Source organism: Trachypithecus francoisi, unplaced genomic scaffold (assembly GCF_009764315.1).
Source record: "Trachypithecus francoisi isolate TF-2019V2 unplaced genomic scaffold, Tfra_2.0 Lachesis_group16, whole genome shotgun sequence".
Lineage (NCBI taxonomy): Eukaryota > Metazoa > Chordata > Mammalia > Primates > Cercopithecidae > Trachypithecus > Trachypithecus francoisi.
This window is the reverse complement of record NW_022681461.1, coordinates 79,533,192-79,553,392: the sequence shown is the minus strand read 5'-3', so window position 1 is coordinate 79,553,392 and position 20,201 is coordinate 79,533,192. Positions and strand designations below refer to the sequence as shown.

The following is a 20,201-nucleotide window of genomic DNA, read 5'->3' as shown; positions in this document are numbered from 1 at the left end:
CCTGTGGGACATTGTGAACTCCTGTGCATCAAGACTACACCACACCTTGACTTCTCTCTCTGCCCAATAGATCCTGCTTTCTTCTCTTCCCTTCCAAGGTCTTAATCCTAAGAGCCCTCCCTAACAGATTTTCTCCATGCTACTCTCTATATCAGGATCTGCTTCTGAGACAATCCAACCTATTATAGCCTCTTGAGGGTCCAGCCTCGGGGAACCCAGGGTTGACCCATCACAGTCACACTTAGGATACCTGGTAGGTTTGTTTTTTGTAAAAGCAGATCATTTGAGAGGAATTGTAAACAATTAATAAGTCTTGTGAACATGACTATGTTAACAAATCATCAGAAAAAGAATTAGCAAATTAAGAAAAATAGCATCCAGGTCTGGCAATTTTGTAAGTGTTCTATTCTGGAGACAATAAAAATTAGTATAGGTCTTCTAAAAAGCAATATGATAACATATCAAGAATTATAAATCATTCCAAATGTGGAATTTATCCTGAAGAGATCATTAAAAAGAATAAAATGAATCTATACAGGATGATGTTCTTTGTAGCATTAACTTGAATGAGAAAAAAAATGTGAAAAACCCTAGCTATCTAACATTAGGGACAATAATACTATGGAACGATCTGCAGTGATAACATGAAGACTAAATGAAAAGCACAAAGCACTTATGATATAAGTATAGGGGAAAGAAGCAAACATTTTAAAAGTTCATTATGACTACCTAAAGTCTAAGTGGATTCAGATAAAGTAAATAAAAGGAGATGACACAAAATGAGTTTGAATGATTTGTTTTCTTTTTCCAAATTTTAGTGTCATTACATTCTTCCCTTTAAAAAATTTAACTAACAGATTATTTGCATGATTTGACATCTAGTCTTCTTGCATGAGCAAAAGGGAGAGTAAATATGAAAGAACAGAAAACCAGACCTCAATAATATGAGCCTAGAACGTGATATGACCTTTCCCTGCCTGCAACTTTCTGAAAGAGATCAAGGTCTTGAAGTGGATGGATATAATTTGACAGCTGCTCTTTGAGCCTGACTTCAAGAAAAGAATGAAGTCATAATTCTCAAGGGGTATCCATGTTTTTTTTTAAAACTTTAATTAATTAATTTATTTATTTATTCATTTTTTGAGACAGAGTCTCGCTCTGTCACCAGGCTAGAGTGCAGTGGCGTGATCTCAGCTCACTGCAACCTCTGCCCCCCGAGTTCAAGTGATTCTCCTGCCTCAACCTCCTGAATAGCTGGGACTACAGGCATGCGCCACCATGCCCAGCTAATTTTTGTATTTTTACTAGAGACGGAGTTTCACCATGTTGGTCAGGATGGTCTCTGTCTCTTGACTTTATGATTCACCCACCTCGGCCTCCAAAAGTGCTGGGATTACAGGACTGAGCCACCGTGCCCAGCCTCTGTGGTTTAATTAAAAGAAGTTCTGGTTTTCATTCTACTGGGGCCAAAGAAAATTACTCTTCCACATACCATCTCCTGAATGCACATTTAGTCAATCCCTTTTATAGCAGAAAAGACATCTCCAGCCTTCTTAAGAGAACTCCTTCAGGAGTCCCTTCATTCCATGATTCTTGGACTCCTGATTCTACCTTGCATCATGGTACCTGGACTGTATGACCTTGTTTCCTGGACTCTCCTTTAGATATGATACCCCGAGTAACAACATGTGTTATCATCACAGCTTCCCGTTATTTGGTATTTCTCTGTGCTGAGCACTGTGCTTAGCTTCTTATCTATATTTTCCCACGTAGTCCTTATAACAACCCTATGACTGACTATTATTATTCCCACTTGGAAGATGAAGACACTGAGGTTCCAGGAAATGAAAAATTCAGTGCAAAATCATAAGACCAGAAGCGTTCAAGAACAAGATTCAAACCAGGTTTGTAACCAACAAAAACTGTCTCAGTCACCGTGCCTGGAGATCATGATTCCACAAAAGTCAACATTCTGCTCTTTCCACTGAGGAACATTTCGGGAAATTCCCTTCTGTCATTTGCCTTAAAAACTCCATAATTCTTGGGAGACACAACTGTTGCTTTGCAAAGCAGTTCTATTAAATATGCATTAGACTGCTTAGCTTGTCGTGAAAATGAGTTAGTCACCTTTCTCTTTTTTTCCTCACTCTGCATCTTTTTATACAAGGAACTTGTTGACCCTGCCCTGGTATGTGCACGATAGAGGGCAGGGAAGAGAACAAGCAGAAAAGGGAAAGAAATATGTGGGGATGAATCTAGCTCATGTCCAGAGACTTAAATGGGAATGCCCTGTGGAAATGAACTGTGAAGGCCTAGCCAACAGGGCTGTCTGTCTAGTACCTTCCGCCTTCTGTGTAGCTTCACAAAATAATTATCATAGGTTAATCAGGTCAGCAAACTTGCCGGGCACTGACAAGCCGGGCAGTCTCAGGTGTGCTCTCAGTGGGCAACTGTGAGGGCTCTCTGGCTGCTCAGATGAGCAAGTCAGCTGGGAACAACTGATCTGCTGAGAAATCTGATGGCTGCCCCATAAGGGGAACCAGGTCGCTAGGATCACTGGGTGAAGGCTGCTCACCCTTCAAATAGTCTAACCCTCTGTGATCAGGCTGTTTTAATCCCCACATCTCCAGACTCTCACAAATCTGGAACTGGTTTTTAGTCTAAGGTCCTGGCAGGGATAATGTGTTTAATTGGCTTTAAGGCAGAAAACAAAGTACACGACATGCAGCAAAGTGGGTTTTGTAATTACAGAAAGTCCGATGCCCTTCAGAAAGGTTACATGGGGGTATTTCTCCAAGATAGATTGTTTTTTGTTTTGTTTTGGGTGGTGTGTTTTTGTTTTTGTTTCATGGTGTTTTTATCTACTGCATAGAATTTGGGGGGAAACCCCAGGATTTTAAACGTGGACAGGAATTTAAATCCTTGGTGGGCACATAGCAGCTATGGTACCATGGGCATGATACCTAACCTCTGTAAGGTACAATGGGGATAATTATATCCACCTCTTAGGCAGGTCATGAAAATAAGTTGAGATAAAACATATGAAAGCACCCAGCACTGGCATGCTCAGTCCATATTAGTTTCTTATTCTCTTCATTATTTTCATTATCATCATTATCACATTCTCACCTTTTTTCATCATTGTCAGTAGCAGTCGCATCAACCCAGTGTCCTGACTTTCAAGACAACCATGAAAACGCCCCAACTGCTGCTAAATTACCAGCAACAAGGATCTGGTGAGTAAGTTATTTTGGGGAAGTCAGGTCTTGTCAGCGTGCGTCGAGTTTCTTGCAGTCCTGTGTGTCAGTCTTTCTTAAACCCCTCAGATACCCAGAACCTCTCTGTCTACTAAAAAGAACTGAACTATTAATGTCCCTCATAGAAGAAGAAAGGGAAACCGGCTCCTGTAAATGTGGGTCAGGAATCACCAGGGAGGTAATGACTTGGTCTGCTCTGTGTTCTCTGGCCCTCCTTGGTCCTTCCATGAAAGCCCTCTGTCAGGAGCCCTGCGTGGCCATGGAGTGATTGCCCTTTTGTTCTACAAATTCCTGGATATGACTCACAGAACCGTTTAAGCACGTCTCTCTTCATGTTCTTAGGAATTTTCTTGACAAGAGCAGTGCCTATCCTGAGGCAATCATATTTCTCCTTGACTTCTCTCCAGTATCAGCTTGTTGCTTGACACCACTGCACAGCCAACTGTATAATGTGGGTGAGTCTAGCTGCATTTTCCTCAGACACAAGCCTGGCTGCCCACTGCTAAGGTGACATCAGGCCAGGCCACAGTGAATCATTTATACTCCATGCCTTCCTCTCCAGCCCTGAGTAAGGTGGAGTCCTTGAAACTGTCACCATCCAGTGGAAATCAGTGCTGCACTTTCAGGAGGTTAAGCATGAAAAGAGCATAAAAGGTGTTATTACCCCTGTCTCAGTAATTCCCCTCCTGGAAACCTTTTCTAAGGAAATGATGTGAAAGGATTCGGTCATAGTGGCTGGTAGTTACTGAGCACTCACCATGTGCTGACACTGTTATAATTGCCAGGTATATATTAACTTATTTAATCATCATAACAACTCCAGGAGGAAGCAGTCAGGTTATCCCCATTTTTCAGATGAGGAAACCAAAGAACAGTGAGACAATTGTATCTATATTCATGCTGCTTAAGTGTGTAAGAGCTGAGAGTGAGCCCAGGTGGTCTGATTTCACAGTCCTCACTCTTGATTTCTATACTAGTGTGGCCTCTATGCACAAAGCTTAATATAAATAGAAGAGGAAGAAGGAAAAGAATGAGGAGGGATGGGAGAGAAGGATAAAGGGAAGAGGGAGAACAAAAGGAAGGAGAAGAATAGGACAGGGAGGAAGATTTAGAATAAAAATTACATTTATTGTTTATGATCGTGAAAATCTGGGCTAGGGCCATTTGGGCTGAGTATGCTGGCATTCCAGGTACCCAGGGTATTCTGAAGAAAGAGAGGTCTGTGGGTTCTATGCACAGCTGCCTTGTCACCCGCTAGGGAGGAGCACAGTACTGACAGTGGGGCTTACGTTTACAAAGTTGGTATGAAAATTAATAGGCATCTACATTCCTAGAGGTCAATAAATAGAGTGAGAGTTGTTTGTTTGCTCACATATTGGAATGGAGAAAAATATGTCCAGTCCTAATAAACTTTAAAGTACTTCTGCTCCTCCCTTCTTCCTAAACGCTTTCATCTGTCCACATTGCTATGGGAATTTTTTGATGCTGTCAAATGAGTCACTTATAATGGGAATTTTTAAAATAATTATGTTGCTATGTCAAAAAATTTGGAAATTAAAAGATGTTGTTTTACATCCTTGGCACAAAATGCCCCAGGTTCAATCTTCTCAGAAAAATATGAGGCACATCTATCTAATAACAAAAAGTTTTCAGAATGGTTATCCTAGTGATTCTCTTTCTGAAAATTTACTATAGTGAGCTAATTGAGAAGGGGAAACCAATTTTTCACAGGAAGATAATCCAATATCACTTATAATAATAAATATTAGAAATACCTCAAATGTCCATTAGGGAAATAGTTAAGTATCTTAGGGATATCCCCTCCATGGAATAGTATGCATCATTGGCAATAATAATTTCAAAGATAAAATGTGGCAAATTGAGAAAATGATTAAAAGTAAAACACACACAAAAAATTATATAGATATTATTACCATCAAATAATATACATTTCTGCATATAGACAGAGATATATTTTTTGCAGGTAGACAGAGACTGAAAGGCTATACAGAAATTAAATCAGATTAAAGATGATGGAATTCAAGATAGTTTTGTTTTTATATGCTTGTTTCCACATTAAACATTACAAATTTACAGATCCAATGATAAAAGGACAAAGCATCGTAATGGCTGCAGTGCAAGAGGAAGTCTTGGGACAAGCAAGAAGATAGACAGGAAGCTATTGCCCTAATCCAGGTATGAGATCCTGGTAGTGAAGTTGAACCGTGATAGTAAGGGGAGGATTCTAGAGATAAGCTATAGTCAGTGAGAGTGAGAGGGAATCGCTGATATTCCAAAGTTTGTGACTTGAGCCTAACAATAGAGAATAACAGTAGAGGAACAGGACTAGGGAGAATTTAGGAACGTTATATGTGGAGACATTCTTTAAGCGATATCCAGTTGGAAGTTGGAATACTATTTTGGAGCTCACAGCAACATGTGACTCTGGTCCCCCAGTGTCTATATGTGCAGAGGAGGGTTTTGTATCCAAATAGAGATCTGAGCTCAAGGTAATTCTTAATATACAAAATATAGGACTCAGGCCACCATATTACAGGTCAAGACTCATCTTAGTGATTGCCAAACTTAGAGTTCTGTCTTTGTTTTCTTTTGCCACATATTACTCCAAAACTTAGAAGCTTAAGCATTTGCAATCTCACAATTTCTGTGGGTCAGGAATCCAGGTGGAGCTTAGCTGTTTGTCTCTAACTAAGAATCTTTCAAAAGGGTATAGTCAGGGTGTGAGATAGGGCTGCAGTCATCTCAAGAGTAATCTTGGAGAGGATCTATTTCCAAGCTTCCTCATGTGGCTGTTGGCAGGCTCATGTCCTCACTGACTGTTTACCAGTGACATCAGCTCCTTACCATTTGGACCTCTCCCTTGAACAGTGTGAAACATGGCAGCTGGCTTCCTTCCAAGAGAGAAAGAGAAAGGGAGAGAAAGAGAGGGAGAGAGAGAACCCAAGACAGAAGTGCCAGACTTTTTATAACCGAATATCAGAAATGACATTCCATTACTTGGGCTGTATTTTACTTGTTAAAAGGGAAATGATAAATCTTTCACATTGAAAGACAGAGAATCACAGATGGGGAGGAGCAGCAGGAGGTGGGGATTATTGGGGGCTATCTTAGAGGCCTCCTACCACCAGTTTTGTGGAGGTAAATTGAAGTTGTTCCACACCATTACCACCAGCACCATCACTGCCATCTTTGCCATATTCACTCACTACTTACTCTTTTGAAAAATAGGGAGAAGTTGATTTTTGCAGAACTGCATAAAGTTAGCCTTCAAAGATCTCTTCAAAGCTATCCAGCTCAGAAACAGTAAATGCAGTGCAGCAAGCATGTTGCCATTCTCCCCTTTCATGCTACTGTCAGACATAACTAATCATCCAATTCCCCCTCCCATATCCATGCTAGGCATAACTAATCATTTAAGGCCTTGAATGTTGTGAGCATGCCCAAAGTCTTGAAGTAAGTAGCAAAACTGATATTTGAATTCTGATCTGATGCCAATGTCAGTTCTGTTCCTATTACTCACTGTCTACCTTTCAGCTCCACTCCTGGCAAGTTATTTTACAGCTCCATTTCCTATGCAGTGTGACTTAACAATTCTAATATTTGGGAGGTTGTGTGGTGAGTGTATATGTATATACCCACTGGCATATTCTGTTGATTAGAATTGGCAAAACAGTAATCCAGATCACAAGATCACACATGTACACACACATACATATAGATGTACATGGATATTTGTATATATTTTTCTTTTTCCAGAAAGTGATTATGCCATTCTCATCCAATCTAGTCAACCCACACCAGTGTGAACACTAGCGAATTGTTCTTGCCAGTAGTGGAATGTGCAATGTGCCCAAGGAGATTGTCTAAATTTTAAAGGACAGAGACCAAAACAAAGTGTTGACTGCCTATGTCCCGCTTACTTAGAATAGGGTGTGCCATGCAACGTGCCATAAACATTTGATGAATTAGTATGTGAATGATTACAGGAATGAAATCAGCTATTTTTCTACCATCAGTCATTCAGGCACCACTTCACAGGTTTTGCCATACACCTGTGTTTTTTGAACTTAATATTTCTCTTTAAATCTATTCATTTTAAACCTAAACAATTTTTAAACAGAACCTGTAACTTGCTGTCATCAATCAAAAAAGAGTTCTTTTTAAATGACATAGCATATCTATTTTACAACATCTACAAATCACCTAGAAATCATCTTGTGTAACACTAGAGGTGAGTGTACTGCACTAAACAAATGGATGTAAATTCCATAGCATGTGTCCATGTTTGGAGTCTCAGAGATGGCTCAAGAAGGCCTTTAAAGAGCCGTTGGCAGTGCCTGCCAGGAGCCTGGCAAGAGTAATTGCTCTCTTTAACCCTGGGAGAGATTATTTTAAAGTCTGTGAAATATCAGTGGAATTGGAAGAGGTGCGGTCAAGGCAGTGGCAGATGAGAATCCATTAAAACATTCTGTAGGGAGGCTGTTCTCACTTCCTGCCAGGATGCTAGTCACATTCACTCATTCACTCATTCATCCAGTACCTTTGCAGATACTACCATGAGCCTAGTCCTGAACTAGGTTCCATGAAGACCAAAAGGAATAAGGCCCAATGCTTGTCCATCAAGAGCTCAAGCTAGAAGAGAAGTGAGAAGTACAAAACAAACAAAAACCCTTCATAAACCTATAAATTCTTTAATAGGGTCATGCATAAGATGTTTAAAATACTGAGGAAGCAAATGCCACTGCCTCAGAGGATGCAGAGAAGAGGTAACACCTGTTCCTCATTACAAAGAACAGGTATGTAAGGGCGCTCAGAGCAGAAAACAGAATGGGTAAAGGCCTTGGAGGTGAAATACAATGAGCATGACATGTGTGGCTGAAGCATTAAGAACCACTGGGCAATAGCAGTGGGTATACCAAAGGAAGTGGAAGGGGTAGAGGTTAACTGTGAGAGTATGGGTTATGAGGGCTGCTTAGCTTGGTGAAGGAGTCTGGAATTTATCCTGAGGGCAAAGGAGGTCATGAAGGATTTTAAGCAGAGGAATAAAGCAGCCAGTCATATATTTTAGAAATGTCCCTCCAGCTGATGTCAGTAGTATAGACAGGGGATGCAAACTTGGTTTTCTCATCTGTGCAATGGTCTTTGTAAGTTACTTCAGAGGGATCACAGGAGAATTAACACCTCTGAGTGAAGCACTTTGATTTCCACAGAGAAAAAGCCAAATACATTTATTAAGTTAAAATACTATCATCCTTGAGTTTCCATAATATTTTCTCTGACCTATCTTGCCCATATAAGCATACTGTACCAGGAAAGAGTTTGTGAAATGAATTCAGAAGAATGTAATCCTAATACACAAATTGTGCTATTGTTTATAACTAATAACAGTTAATGTGAGTAGAAAACAAGAAGAGTGCCATGCACAGAGTAATTAGCTTTCCTAAAAAATGTAAAGCAAAGGGAATTGGTCACAGAGGAATGGAGGTCTCTGCTTGGTCACTTCCTTTTTGGATTTGGGCAAGTCTCTTAGCTTTCTAAGCTTCACTTTTCTCAGCTCTAAAATGCAAAAATGAGTTTTGTGTTATAGATCTCTAAGGCTCTTTTCACAGAATTTCTAGGCTTTTAAGATGTTCTGGGCAGGGCACGGTGGCTCAAGCCTGTAATCCCAGCACTTTGGGAGGCCAAGACGGGTGGATCACCTGAGGTCAGGAGTTCGAGACCAGCCTGGGAAACATGGCGAAATCCCATCTCTAATAAAACTACAAAAATTAGCTGGGCGTGGTGGCACATGCCTGTAGTCCCAGCTACTCAGGAGGCTGAGGCAGGAGAATCGCTTGAATCTGGGAGGCAGGGGTTGCAGTGAGCTGAGATCACGCCACTACACTCCAGCCTGGGTGACAGAGCAAGACTCCATCTCAACAAAAAATAAATAAAGAAATAAAATTTTAAAAAGATGTTCTACATTTTTTAGTTATACAATCTCTTTGATAGTAAAACATACAACAAAAAGTCACAACTTACACAGGCAAGTGTTAAAAATAGATTGTTTTAACATATTTAACTGGGTGTTCGTATAAAAATAAATCTTTTTATACTAATATGTGATGCACATTAATACAAGCAGAATTTTATCTAAGTAGTTCAAGTGTCTTTTTTTTTTTTTTTTTTTTTTTTTTTTGAGACTCTCTGGCCCAGGCTGGAGTGCAGTGGTGCGATCTTGGATCACAGCAAGCTCTGCCTCCCAGGTTCATGCCATTCTCCTGCCTCAGCCTCCAGAGTAGCTGGGACTACAGGCGCCCGCCACCACGCCTGGCTAATTTTTTTGTATTTTTAGTAGAGACAGGGTTTCACCGTGTTAGCCAGGATGGTCTCGATTTCCTGACCTCGTGATCCGCCTGCCTCGGCCTCCCAAAGTGCTGGGATTACAGGCATGAGCCACCGCACCCAGCCAAGTGTATGTGGTTTTCTTTTTGCTTTATACTAATTATGGTATTCTTGCTGTCTTGACCAAATTTTTATTTTATTAGTCACATTGTCACCTTCTTCATATTTTTTTTTTTTACTTTTATTTTAGGTTCAAGAGCACATGGGTAGATTTTGTTATAGAGGTAAACTCATGTCAAAGGGGTTTGTTTTACAGATTATTTCATCACCAGGTACTAGGCCTAGTACCCAATGGTTATGTTTTCTGATCCTCTCCCTCCTCCCACCCTCCATCCTCAAGTAGACCCCAGAGTCTGTTGTTCCCCTCTATGTGTCCATGTGTTCTCATTATTTAGCTCCCACTTATAAGTGAGAACATGCAGTATTTGGGTTTTTTCCTGCATTAGTTTGCTAAAGATAATGGCCTCCACCTCCATCTGTGTTCTTGCAAAGGAAATAATCTCATTCTTTTTTATGGCTGCATAGTATTTCATGGTGCATATGTATCACATTTTCTTTATCCAATCTGCCGTTGATGGGCATTTAGGTTGATTCCATGTCTTTGCTATTATGAATAGTGCTGCAATAAGATGTTCTATGTTTTTTAATGGCAAGAGTTTCATAAGTATCTGGGATAAGAGCATTTGAGTCCAGAGAATGAGAAATGCAAAACCCTTAGAGCAACAATGAGTTGTATGGGTTAGAAGAAAGTCAAAATGCCAATGTAGATACAGCACAATTGGCCAATGGGGAAAGTCATAGAATATAAGATTAGAGAGGTAAGCAGTGACTGGATCAGGTAATGCTTGGTGGGTCATTAAGAAGTCTGAATTTCATTCTCAGTAAAACGGAAAGCAATTGAAGTGATTTTAGAGACAGAAACACAATCCATTTTAAAAGGCACACTGGCTACTGAGGTAGAGAAAAGATATGGGGAGAGGAAAGAAGGAAGAGTAGAAGCAGTGAGATCAATTTGCAGGCAATTGTAGTCCAACAAAGACAGCATAGTAACTTAGACCAGAACTGTCAGATGGAGGGAAGTGAGATTAAGGTAAAGCTGGCAAAACTTGCTGATAGCTTAGATGTAAGAAATAAGGGGAAATGAGAAATCAATAATGATTTCTGTATTTTGAAAAAGACTGGAAATAATCAGAGTATTTTGAGAGGGAAGAAAAGATCAGGATTTCTGTTTTAGCTGTATTACATATAAGATAAATAATAGACATTCTAGATGTTTGGCAGGTAATTGATATCCCACATATCATGGAAGAATTTAGGACAAGAGATAGAAAGTTGGGGGTTATCAGACTGTATGAAATAATCCGTAAACAAATGCAGGTGGCGAGGAGACAGTAGAGAAACACACTGAATCGTCAGAGCAGGGATGGAGGAGCCAGCAAAGAAAAAATAGTACTAAGACGGGTTGACCAGTGAAGGAGAAGAAAATCTGGAACTGACTATCACAGAAGCCAAGAGAACAGAGTATTGAGGAGAGAGAAAGTGAATAACTTTGTCAGAGCACCTGAGAGTTTAAGAGTAGCACTGATAATTGATCACTGGATTTGACAACATGTCATTGTTTGATGGCATTGATAATAACAGTTTTCAAAAAATGTTTTTGAAAGGATGGGAACTAATGCCTGATTGGCACATTTTTAAAAAAAGGATTAGAAGTGAGATAGTGGAGAGAGTAAGTATGGATGGACAATTCTTTTCTTGAGTTTTGCTTTAAAAGAGAGGAAAATCATATGGCAAGAACTAGAAGAGAATGTGAGTCAAGGACGGGTTTCATTTTCTTAACATGGGAAACGGGATAACAGAATAGCATGCTTGTCTGCTGATGGCAATGATCAACAGAAAAGGAAAAAATGATCACGAGGACAAAGGGATGACTACTACAGGAACAAAGTCCAAAAGAAAGAAGTGAGATGAGATCAAGTGCACAAGGAGAAGGGTTGGTTTTAGTAGAAGCATGAACAATCCTTATGAATAAATATACAAACAGGAGAAAGCTGGCTCTGGAGGTTAAGATGCAGATAAGTTGGAAAACTGGTAATGAGAATACATGTTTTTATCTTCAGATCACAACTATTTTCTTAGCTGGATAAGAAGCAAGGTCATCATCTGAGAATAAAAAGAAGGGGGCAGAGTAAGAAGGTTGAGAAATGAGAAGACTCCATTATGGTTGTCTTGGATAATGAGAGAATCAAAAAACATGACAAGGTTGCTAGGGAAAATAGAAAGTCCACTTGAGGTTTGTGGTCACAAATTTGAGGTTAGACCAGACAGTATGGTTGAGTATTTTTCTCCAGTTCACCATCAGTGACCCTGGTGTTGGAACGAGGGAGGCATGGTTGGGTTTGAGGACTGAGTTTGACTGGCTGAGAATGACAGAAGGGCCAGGAAGGTGAGGATTTGCAAGATGATTGCAGCTTCAGATTCTGGAACCTAAACTGAGTGGTGAGTGAAAGGAAGGCATAAAGGGGATGGGGACACTAAAAAGGAATGGGCTCAATGACCCAGAGGTGCAGATGTAGTCAGAAAATATATAGACTAGGGATTAGAAAAGATCTGCCAGTTCCTATTTTGACACATTTGGGCAAGTTTCTTAGTTTTTCGCTCTCATTTTTCTTCATCTGTAAAGCAGGGAAAATAATATCTACCTCATAGGGTTGATGCAATGAAAATATGTTAATTGCCTAGAATGGTTAACATTTACAAAGAGATCTAGTACTGACACACAGTATTTGCTGAAAATTTTCCTTGTAAGGTTTTATACTTTTGATGGTCAAGGCATTGGTATAATTTGAACTATGTCTACAAAATACCAAATATCTTTATAAAAAAAGAAAATTCTGGCAATAACTGGATTGTTCTTTTACCTAGTTTGGAAAAGATCTGGATTGTGCCAATTCTTAAGAATTTATTTAAACATTGGGCATTGTGTAAACATTTTTAAGCCATTATGAATTACTACCTTCGTCCCAGAGATTATTGGGGAATGAGAGAGGTGAAAATAGGAGATGGGGTCATACCTTCAATTTTAGGTATACATCCAAATTTTATAGAAAATAATCCTTTTTGTGTTTGCATTACAAATCTCAAATCAACAAGTTCATCTTCATTGGTCTGGTATGTCAATGAGTTAAATTACACTTTCTGACATATGTTCTAAGCTTCATAGAGAAAATTGCAATTCCATAATTACATTCCAAGGAGCAATCTACACCAATACCAACACTAAATTTATTATCTCCTCCCTACACTTATAGTACCTTCTGTATTTTCTTTCTTGGTATGTTGATTCATCTCCCAGGCTAGAAAATCAAGAGGCATTGGAGGTTCATCTTTCCTTTTTCTCTTACCTTCCACACCTGATTAATTGCCCATTTCAGGTGTCATTCCTAGGTCCTAGGAAGCATAGCCTTTATATCTGCCAGCTCCGTCTCCATGACACTATCTCTGCTCATCTTCATCTCTCAACTGTATTCTTCACCAACCCTTAGGTATCTTCCTCTAATTTTTCTTCCTTCTGAGCCAATACTAGTGGTATTTGACCTTAATAATTTTGCATCACTGACTCTTTGAGAATAACATTTTCGACATTCTTTTCAGAAAAGAAAGCTCATGTGCACATAGACATGGCTTTTCACCTACAAGTTTAAGGTATTCATCTCATCACATCTGTGGACTTTTTTGTGTTCAGGAATACCAAGTAACAAACTATAGCATCATCTCTGGTCCAGGGTGTTTTAGAAATTGCAGCTCTCACAGCACTCCCCTCCTAAATAACTCCATATGTCAGGTTGTTGCTGAAGTCAAGACTCTTCAGTGTAGACTCAAAGCTCATCCAAATGCTGCCCCACATTTTTTTCCAGATGCAGCTTCTTATATCTGTAATTGAAACACATCAAATGCAAAACTTGCCCTGTGTTTCTGTTTGATATCTCTGTTCTCTCCCTGCCTATCATGGTACCCAGTACTGAGAAAACTTAATAAGCATGTTGGGACACAGGAAAGAAAGGATTTTTATGTGATCCTGTTTTCCAGAGTAATATTCAAAAGGCAATATTCCCAAGAAGAACATGGGCAATGGCAAACATCTTTGGCAAATACTAATAACAACTTTACAAATCCTACTAATCTGTGTCTCCTCAGCTCTGCTCACTAGATCGATACTGGAATCTATTATTTTAGTGCATTTCCACCTCCACTCTCCAAACCCTATTTCCCCAGGGGTTCTACAGTTCACTGATTTTTTAGCTTATTAAAGTCATACCACTGCTTTCTCATTCTAAAATGTTCCTACAACAATGTGGTTAAGAGAATGGGCTCTGGAGTGAGAAAGTCCAAGATGTGCACCTCTGCTTTATCAATGATTAGGTGCATGACCTAAAGAACATTATTTAATACATGGGAGCCCCACTTTTCTCATCTGAAATCTGAGTATAATATCTGTTATCTCAATAAATAAAATATTATTTTCAAATTGCTTACCACATTGCCTGGCACATAGTTAGTGGTTAATAAATATAGATGTTTTATCCTTAAATATGATATTAAGGTTCCTTCTAAACCCGTGAGTCTATAATTGAAGCCAAATTATTAGTCCAGAACTCACTGGAATCTTGGGCAATGAGGGAAAAAAACAACAATTGTTTATTGAGCAGTTACTATGTGCTTGGCTATTGAAAATTCATTGTCTACTTACCTTCATAACACCCCCAAATCAGTTTATTAGTAATCCCTTTTAAGCTTGAGGCTACTATTAGTTTATTAGTAAAAATGTAACATGAGGCTACAAAGTTTAAGTCATGTGCCTAAATTACAGAGAGAGTAACTTGCAGAGCTGGGACTAATCACCTCCTTGTGTTAGAATCTGAGCTCTACAGAAGGCTTTGTCCTTAATCTCCACGCTGCTTATGAGTAAACCCCCGCATTACGTCTTTCATTGGAGATATCACTTTTCTGTTGCGTCTCCTTCTGCCAAGATGATGTTTTACATGGATACTAAAACTAGGACTAGAGATCTGATGCCTGTACAGAGCCCACAAAAGCCTAAACAAAAGAATGGTTTGAAGTTCCATCTCTGCTTGGTGGTCTATAGTTTCTCGGTATTAACAATCAGTAGAGAACCGTTTCTACAAAAACTGCAATGTTCCACTGAGTTCTGGATTAATGATTTGACTGTAGTTATGGGGTTAGAAGAGACCTTAGGATCCTATCCAAAAGTCCACTGAATTGATTAAAGCCAAACATTTGGAAAGATGTGGCTTCACAGACAGTTTTCTTTACAAGGTTCCACACCATGCTTTGAAAGTAAACTCATCTTGTCTTAAAGATTCAGTGTTTTAAACCTGATACCTGAGAATCCCAACTTCCCTTTTATGAAGTGGCTGAGACTTATCTGTAGAGGAGGCACACCCAGTTAACTCAAATGCTCATCTGGAATCATTGCTCACAAGAAAGTGAGAATTGGATGATAAAGTTGAAATAACCAGAACCCTTGAAGAAAGATGGCACTTCTTGTTAATATAATCATCAGAGAAGGCAAAACTTTTGAGAGGCAGACCCCAAATATCCAGAACACAGACCTAGAAGAAAAGAGGGTACAGGAGGGCCAGGAGATCTTCAAACGTGTCATTCTGATTTTTGCAGTGGTCAGTGATTACAGGGCGCATCGCAAGAGGTTGAAAGCTGAAGGAAACAGCGGGAGTCCATTAAAAGTTCTCTGACGTGCTCAGCTTTAAAGATCATGAAAAAGAGATGGAAAGAAGGGCATGTAACCACAGAATCAAATGGGAAAATGGTACAGAGGTGCCCAGAAAATCGATAGAGGAAGTTCTAAGGGGCTCACCCTTGCTGGTTTATGCCTTCATCCAATTGTTTAGTAACATTGATTGAACATCTGGCTCTACCAGGAACTGAACAAAGACTTTCCCTCAAGTGTGAGCTTGAGCGTTAGGTTCTTCAGTTCCTTCTGATTCCCTGTGATCCAGCCCGTGCTTATTGTCTTTATTTTCTGAGTCGTGCCTCTATGGCCCCCCTCCTCTCTAAAAGCAAGGCCACTTGAGTCGTGCCTTTCTGAATGAAGTCAATGTCTGTGCCAGTCAATGCACAATTGTCGCTTATGACCTTCCTGAGGTTTCCTGTTTCCTCCTAATGCATTAGAAGAACAAATCAATAAAGTCTGTGTCCCAGTACCTTGGGTAACTGCCATCTTCATGGTTACATCACTATCCAGGGTGACTGTGAAGCAGTGGGGCGCTTAACCCCAGGAGCAGTGAGAGGACTGGGTTGGGCTCATTGGAGTCTCACACAGAGATGGCGAAATGGCTCTTGGCTGATATAGAAGCACAAGCCTCCCCCACCACATGGTGATTTGTATTCAGCAACAGCCCCCTCCCTTGGCACCAGGCAGATGGGTCCCCAGGAGAGATCCAAGGAAGAAGGAAGGGGCTGTTGTCCTTGACAAGGAAACGATTGATGTCTCTGCTTTCTCACCCTCTTTAAATTGAGATGGGGACAAGATTAAAAGTTCAGGCAGGAAGCCAAGTGGTGATTTACAACACTGAGCAACCAGCCTAGTTTGTGAGGAAACCTGTGGTCCATCTCTCAAGAAATGAGCTGCCTGGATATTTGAAATGTTCACTATTCTTGCCAGAATCTAGACATTAAAGCCCTGTCATAACAATAATAATAATGACAAAAATAGCAAGGAAAGATAAATAACAATAAACTCTATTTATTGTATGTTATATTCAATGTCCTATATTTTATAATTGTTATCTCTAAATTCTCACAATGACGGTGAAAGGCAAGTACAATTACCCCCATTTTATAGGTAAGGAAACTGAGGCTTAGAAAAGTTAAGAAACTTGATTGAAGTAACACAGTTAGCAAGGAGTAGAACCAGGATTCCAGCCCAAGTAGCCCTGGCTCCAAAGCATGTACTATTCTATTGCACTGCATTGGCTGATGCAAAATGACATGGTTGGCTTTTCCTAGGACATAGATACAGTTGAAGCACAGTCTCAAGTTGGTGTGACCACCTGCTTAGCTAAGGGTTCTCTGGGGTGTATGAAACTAGGCCAGGCCTCTTGTTGTTTACATGCTAAGGGTGATGGAGCTTGTTCCCTCTGGCCTATGACACTGAAGACTTTGCTTAGGAGCCTTTGCAGTCCCTTGTCCTGCCTTTGGCTTTGTGTCATGGAGTGGAAGCTCTTTCAGTTGTAAAGTTTTCACAGGGAAAGCAAAGCCAACAATGGGGGTAGGAATGGGATATCAAGAGCAGGCAGTGAAAAATGTGTCTGACACTGACATCTCTAGCAAAAGTAAGGACAGTGGTATCAAGGAAGGTCAAGGTCAGGCATCAAATGGATAAGATATCAACAATTTATACACCTTATGTCCAGGATAAAAAAGGGAATGTATTAAAATAAATTAAAGGTAGATCTGAGGTCAGAGTTGTCAGGAAGATGAGACAGGTAGTAATAAGACCAGTTAAGGGAACTAGAAAGTAGGTAGTTCTAGAAACATGAGAACTTTCATGAATAGTTTATGACCATGCAGGGCTTCTCTTTAGAAAGTTCCACACCCTGCTTTGAAAGTAAACCTCACCTTGCCTTAAAGATACAGTGTTTTAAACCTGATACCTGACAATCCCATCTTCTTTTCTATGGAATGACTGAGACTTATTTGTAGAGAAGGCACACTCAGTTAACTCAAATGCTTAGAACACTGTAGTGGTAGGTCAATGCATGTGATCAATCCCCATGAGAGCCAGTTAGGTTAGTTCTGTCTCAATGCCACATCCCTGCCTTCAGCCTTAGACAACTCTATGAGGGAAATAAATGCCATTAATTAGAAGGGACACCAGGCAAGTTTGTATGTACTGAGCAACAAAAACCCATTCTTTCTCTTCGAAAGGTTCTCAAAGCTCACGGTGAAACAGCAGCATGTTCCTTTCATGAGGACAACAGAGAATTTGGGGGTTTATCAAAGATCATAACCATCTCATTTCTCTCCAAAGAGATAGCAGATGTAAGGTCTAATATGATTATTTATGTTTATTTAATTCACAATATGATTATTTAATCATGTTGCATTGATCTTTGAACTCCTTCAATTCAATAACTTTGAGTGGCTCTTCTCACACTCAAGTAAAAATAACTAGACATAGACACTCTACAGATCAACAGATTATTCTGCATTGCCCTCTCAATCTCTGTTTTTTTAAACTATGACTCTTTTCTGTGCTATCAGAAAGCATACTTCCTTGGCCTTTTAGGCAAAAATATAACCTTGAGAATCCCAAGTGAACTTGTCTTGACTTAAACTGGAGAGATTACTCCTTGGAGGTTTTCTGTGTCACCATGTCTTCCTTCTTCTCACTTTGCTCACTCCTATTGGGTGAAGTGAGCTTCATCTGATATTTTACGATTTGAGTGGTTAACTCTTCTGATTCTGAACAAAAGACTATACTTCATTCTGACAATTTGTACCCTCCAGGCTTTCCTCCTGAGTAGTTCCTTTCCAACCTCTTTGGAGAATGATAGAAAAAGTCTATTTATTTGGCACTCCTTATGGGTGAAAGCTCTTCCAACCTATAAATAAAACAAATTTAACTTGTACAGGGTTACTAATGCTATGGAGAGACAAATAAAGAAGCTTGCTGCCTTCTGGCTGCAGGAATCAGGCCAAGGATTTTCACAAAATAGCCAAGGACTCTAATTTATGAAGAGTCTTATTATGATAAGAATTTAACAATAACAATTCCATTTTTGTTGTAGACATTCTTACAAAAAAGAAAGAACACCGAAATTGACCTTACCCTGACAATATGATGGCTGAAGGATTTATGATCACTTGTAACATTTGAAATTGAGGCAGAATCTCAAGAATACGACTCTGGTGAAAGGTCCTATTTATGCTTTTGATGTCTTTCAGTTGGACATTTACCATATGCCTATTGGTAGGTTTTTTACACCAGGACAGTGAAGGTGATATAGGAATAAATAAAACACTATCCCTATCCTTTAATATCATTTATTTATGGGGTCAATCATAGCTTTTCATTTTTCAAAATCTTTGATAAATGTCAGAATTATGTTTTTTAACATTTTTACAGAATTACTACTATATGACAGAGGATGGAAGGCAAGGTAGTATGAAATGGAAGATATTTTGAATTAAGATATTTGGACCTGGGTTCATATTTTTGCTTTGGTCTTTGTTAACTGAGTGACCTTGGGAAAGTTCTTCTACTAAAAAAGAATAAAGATACTAATTACTTCATGAAATTGCTGTGAAAAGCACATAACAAGTATATCCACACTCAACAATGTATGCTCAGAAATGAAGATCCCTTTTCTCTTACTTGCAAATAAAGTCTTACAGTAATACAGTGGGGGGTAAAGGTTTAAATTGGGGGATTCAAGAAGGTTATAGAAAGAGGTAGCATTTTCATAGGGGAAGGAGAGAGTCCAAGAAATCAGATCCACTTTCTACAAAAAGAAATAGGAAGACAGATAATTCAAGAAGAAAAGTTTACATGATTGAAGACCTGAAGTTAGAAATAGTGATGAGTCTCGATAGGAAGTTAGGAATTGGGGTGGACACAGTTGTTGGAAGAAGGATGGTTTCAGCAAAGGCCCAAGAGTTGGGTGACAATTTCAAGTGTTTGTGAAGATACATGAAAAAAACATTATAAAGTAGTTAGGATATAAGAAACAGAGAGGAGGGAATGAATTAGCATTTATTGAGTATCTTGCATGTTCCAACACTGTACTACTTGCCTTATAAACCTTTTTTCAATAAATGCCTACAACAATCCTGAGAGGTGGATATTATTAGTTCCTCAATGGACCCAGAGAGTTTCAATTATGTGCTTAAGATCATAGAGTTAGTAAAGGACAGAGACAGAATTCAAATGTAAGCCCATGTTACTCCACATCCTATGCATTCACTAAGCCTCTCAGGAAAACCAGCTTATTGGACCTTGTAATCATTTAAGAATGAGATGATAGAAGACTATTTCAGTCTTCTATCTACCCTATTTCAGGGTAGTAGCCCAAGGGAAAAAAAAAAGGAGATGAAGGGATGAGTGGATGGTTGGACAAATGAATGGAGAGATAGATGGATAGATGAGCGAATAAATAAACACAAAGATGAATAACAAGATGGATATATGGAAAGTCAATGAATGAGTGGATGATTGCAAGAGGTGTGGAGGTAAGCTCAAAACATGAAAGAACTGGAAGAAGGAGGAATTAAATATAACATCTGGTGCTGGAACATCTAGTGAAATCTGACAACGTTAATGAAGAAAAACACAAGAAAGAACAAGTTGCTAAAAATGGGGGGAAGAAGTCAGTTCTGTGACACACAAAGAATAAAAATTTTTATAGGAATTATCTGCTAAAACATTGTTAAATGTGAATATGCTTGAGCATTGAATGATTTGCCTAGACAGAGCAGCCTCTTTTTCCCACAGGTAGG

At 39.3% G+C, this 20,201-nt stretch overlaps 1 long non-coding RNA gene across 1 annotated transcript in view; it reads left to right on the top strand.

Annotated features, from left to right (window-relative positions):
- Positions 1–19,533, top strand: part of LOC117099396 — a 45,419-nt gene extending 25,886 nt beyond the window's left edge. Inside the window, exons 2-3 of the long non-coding RNA XR_004443799.1 lie at positions 3,149–3,236; positions 18,494–19,533. This is a non-coding gene — a long non-coding RNA (uncharacterized LOC117099396). The remainder of the gene's footprint in view (positions 1–3,148; positions 3,237–18,493) is intronic.
- The last annotated feature ends 668 nt before the right edge of the window (positions 19,534–20,201 follow it).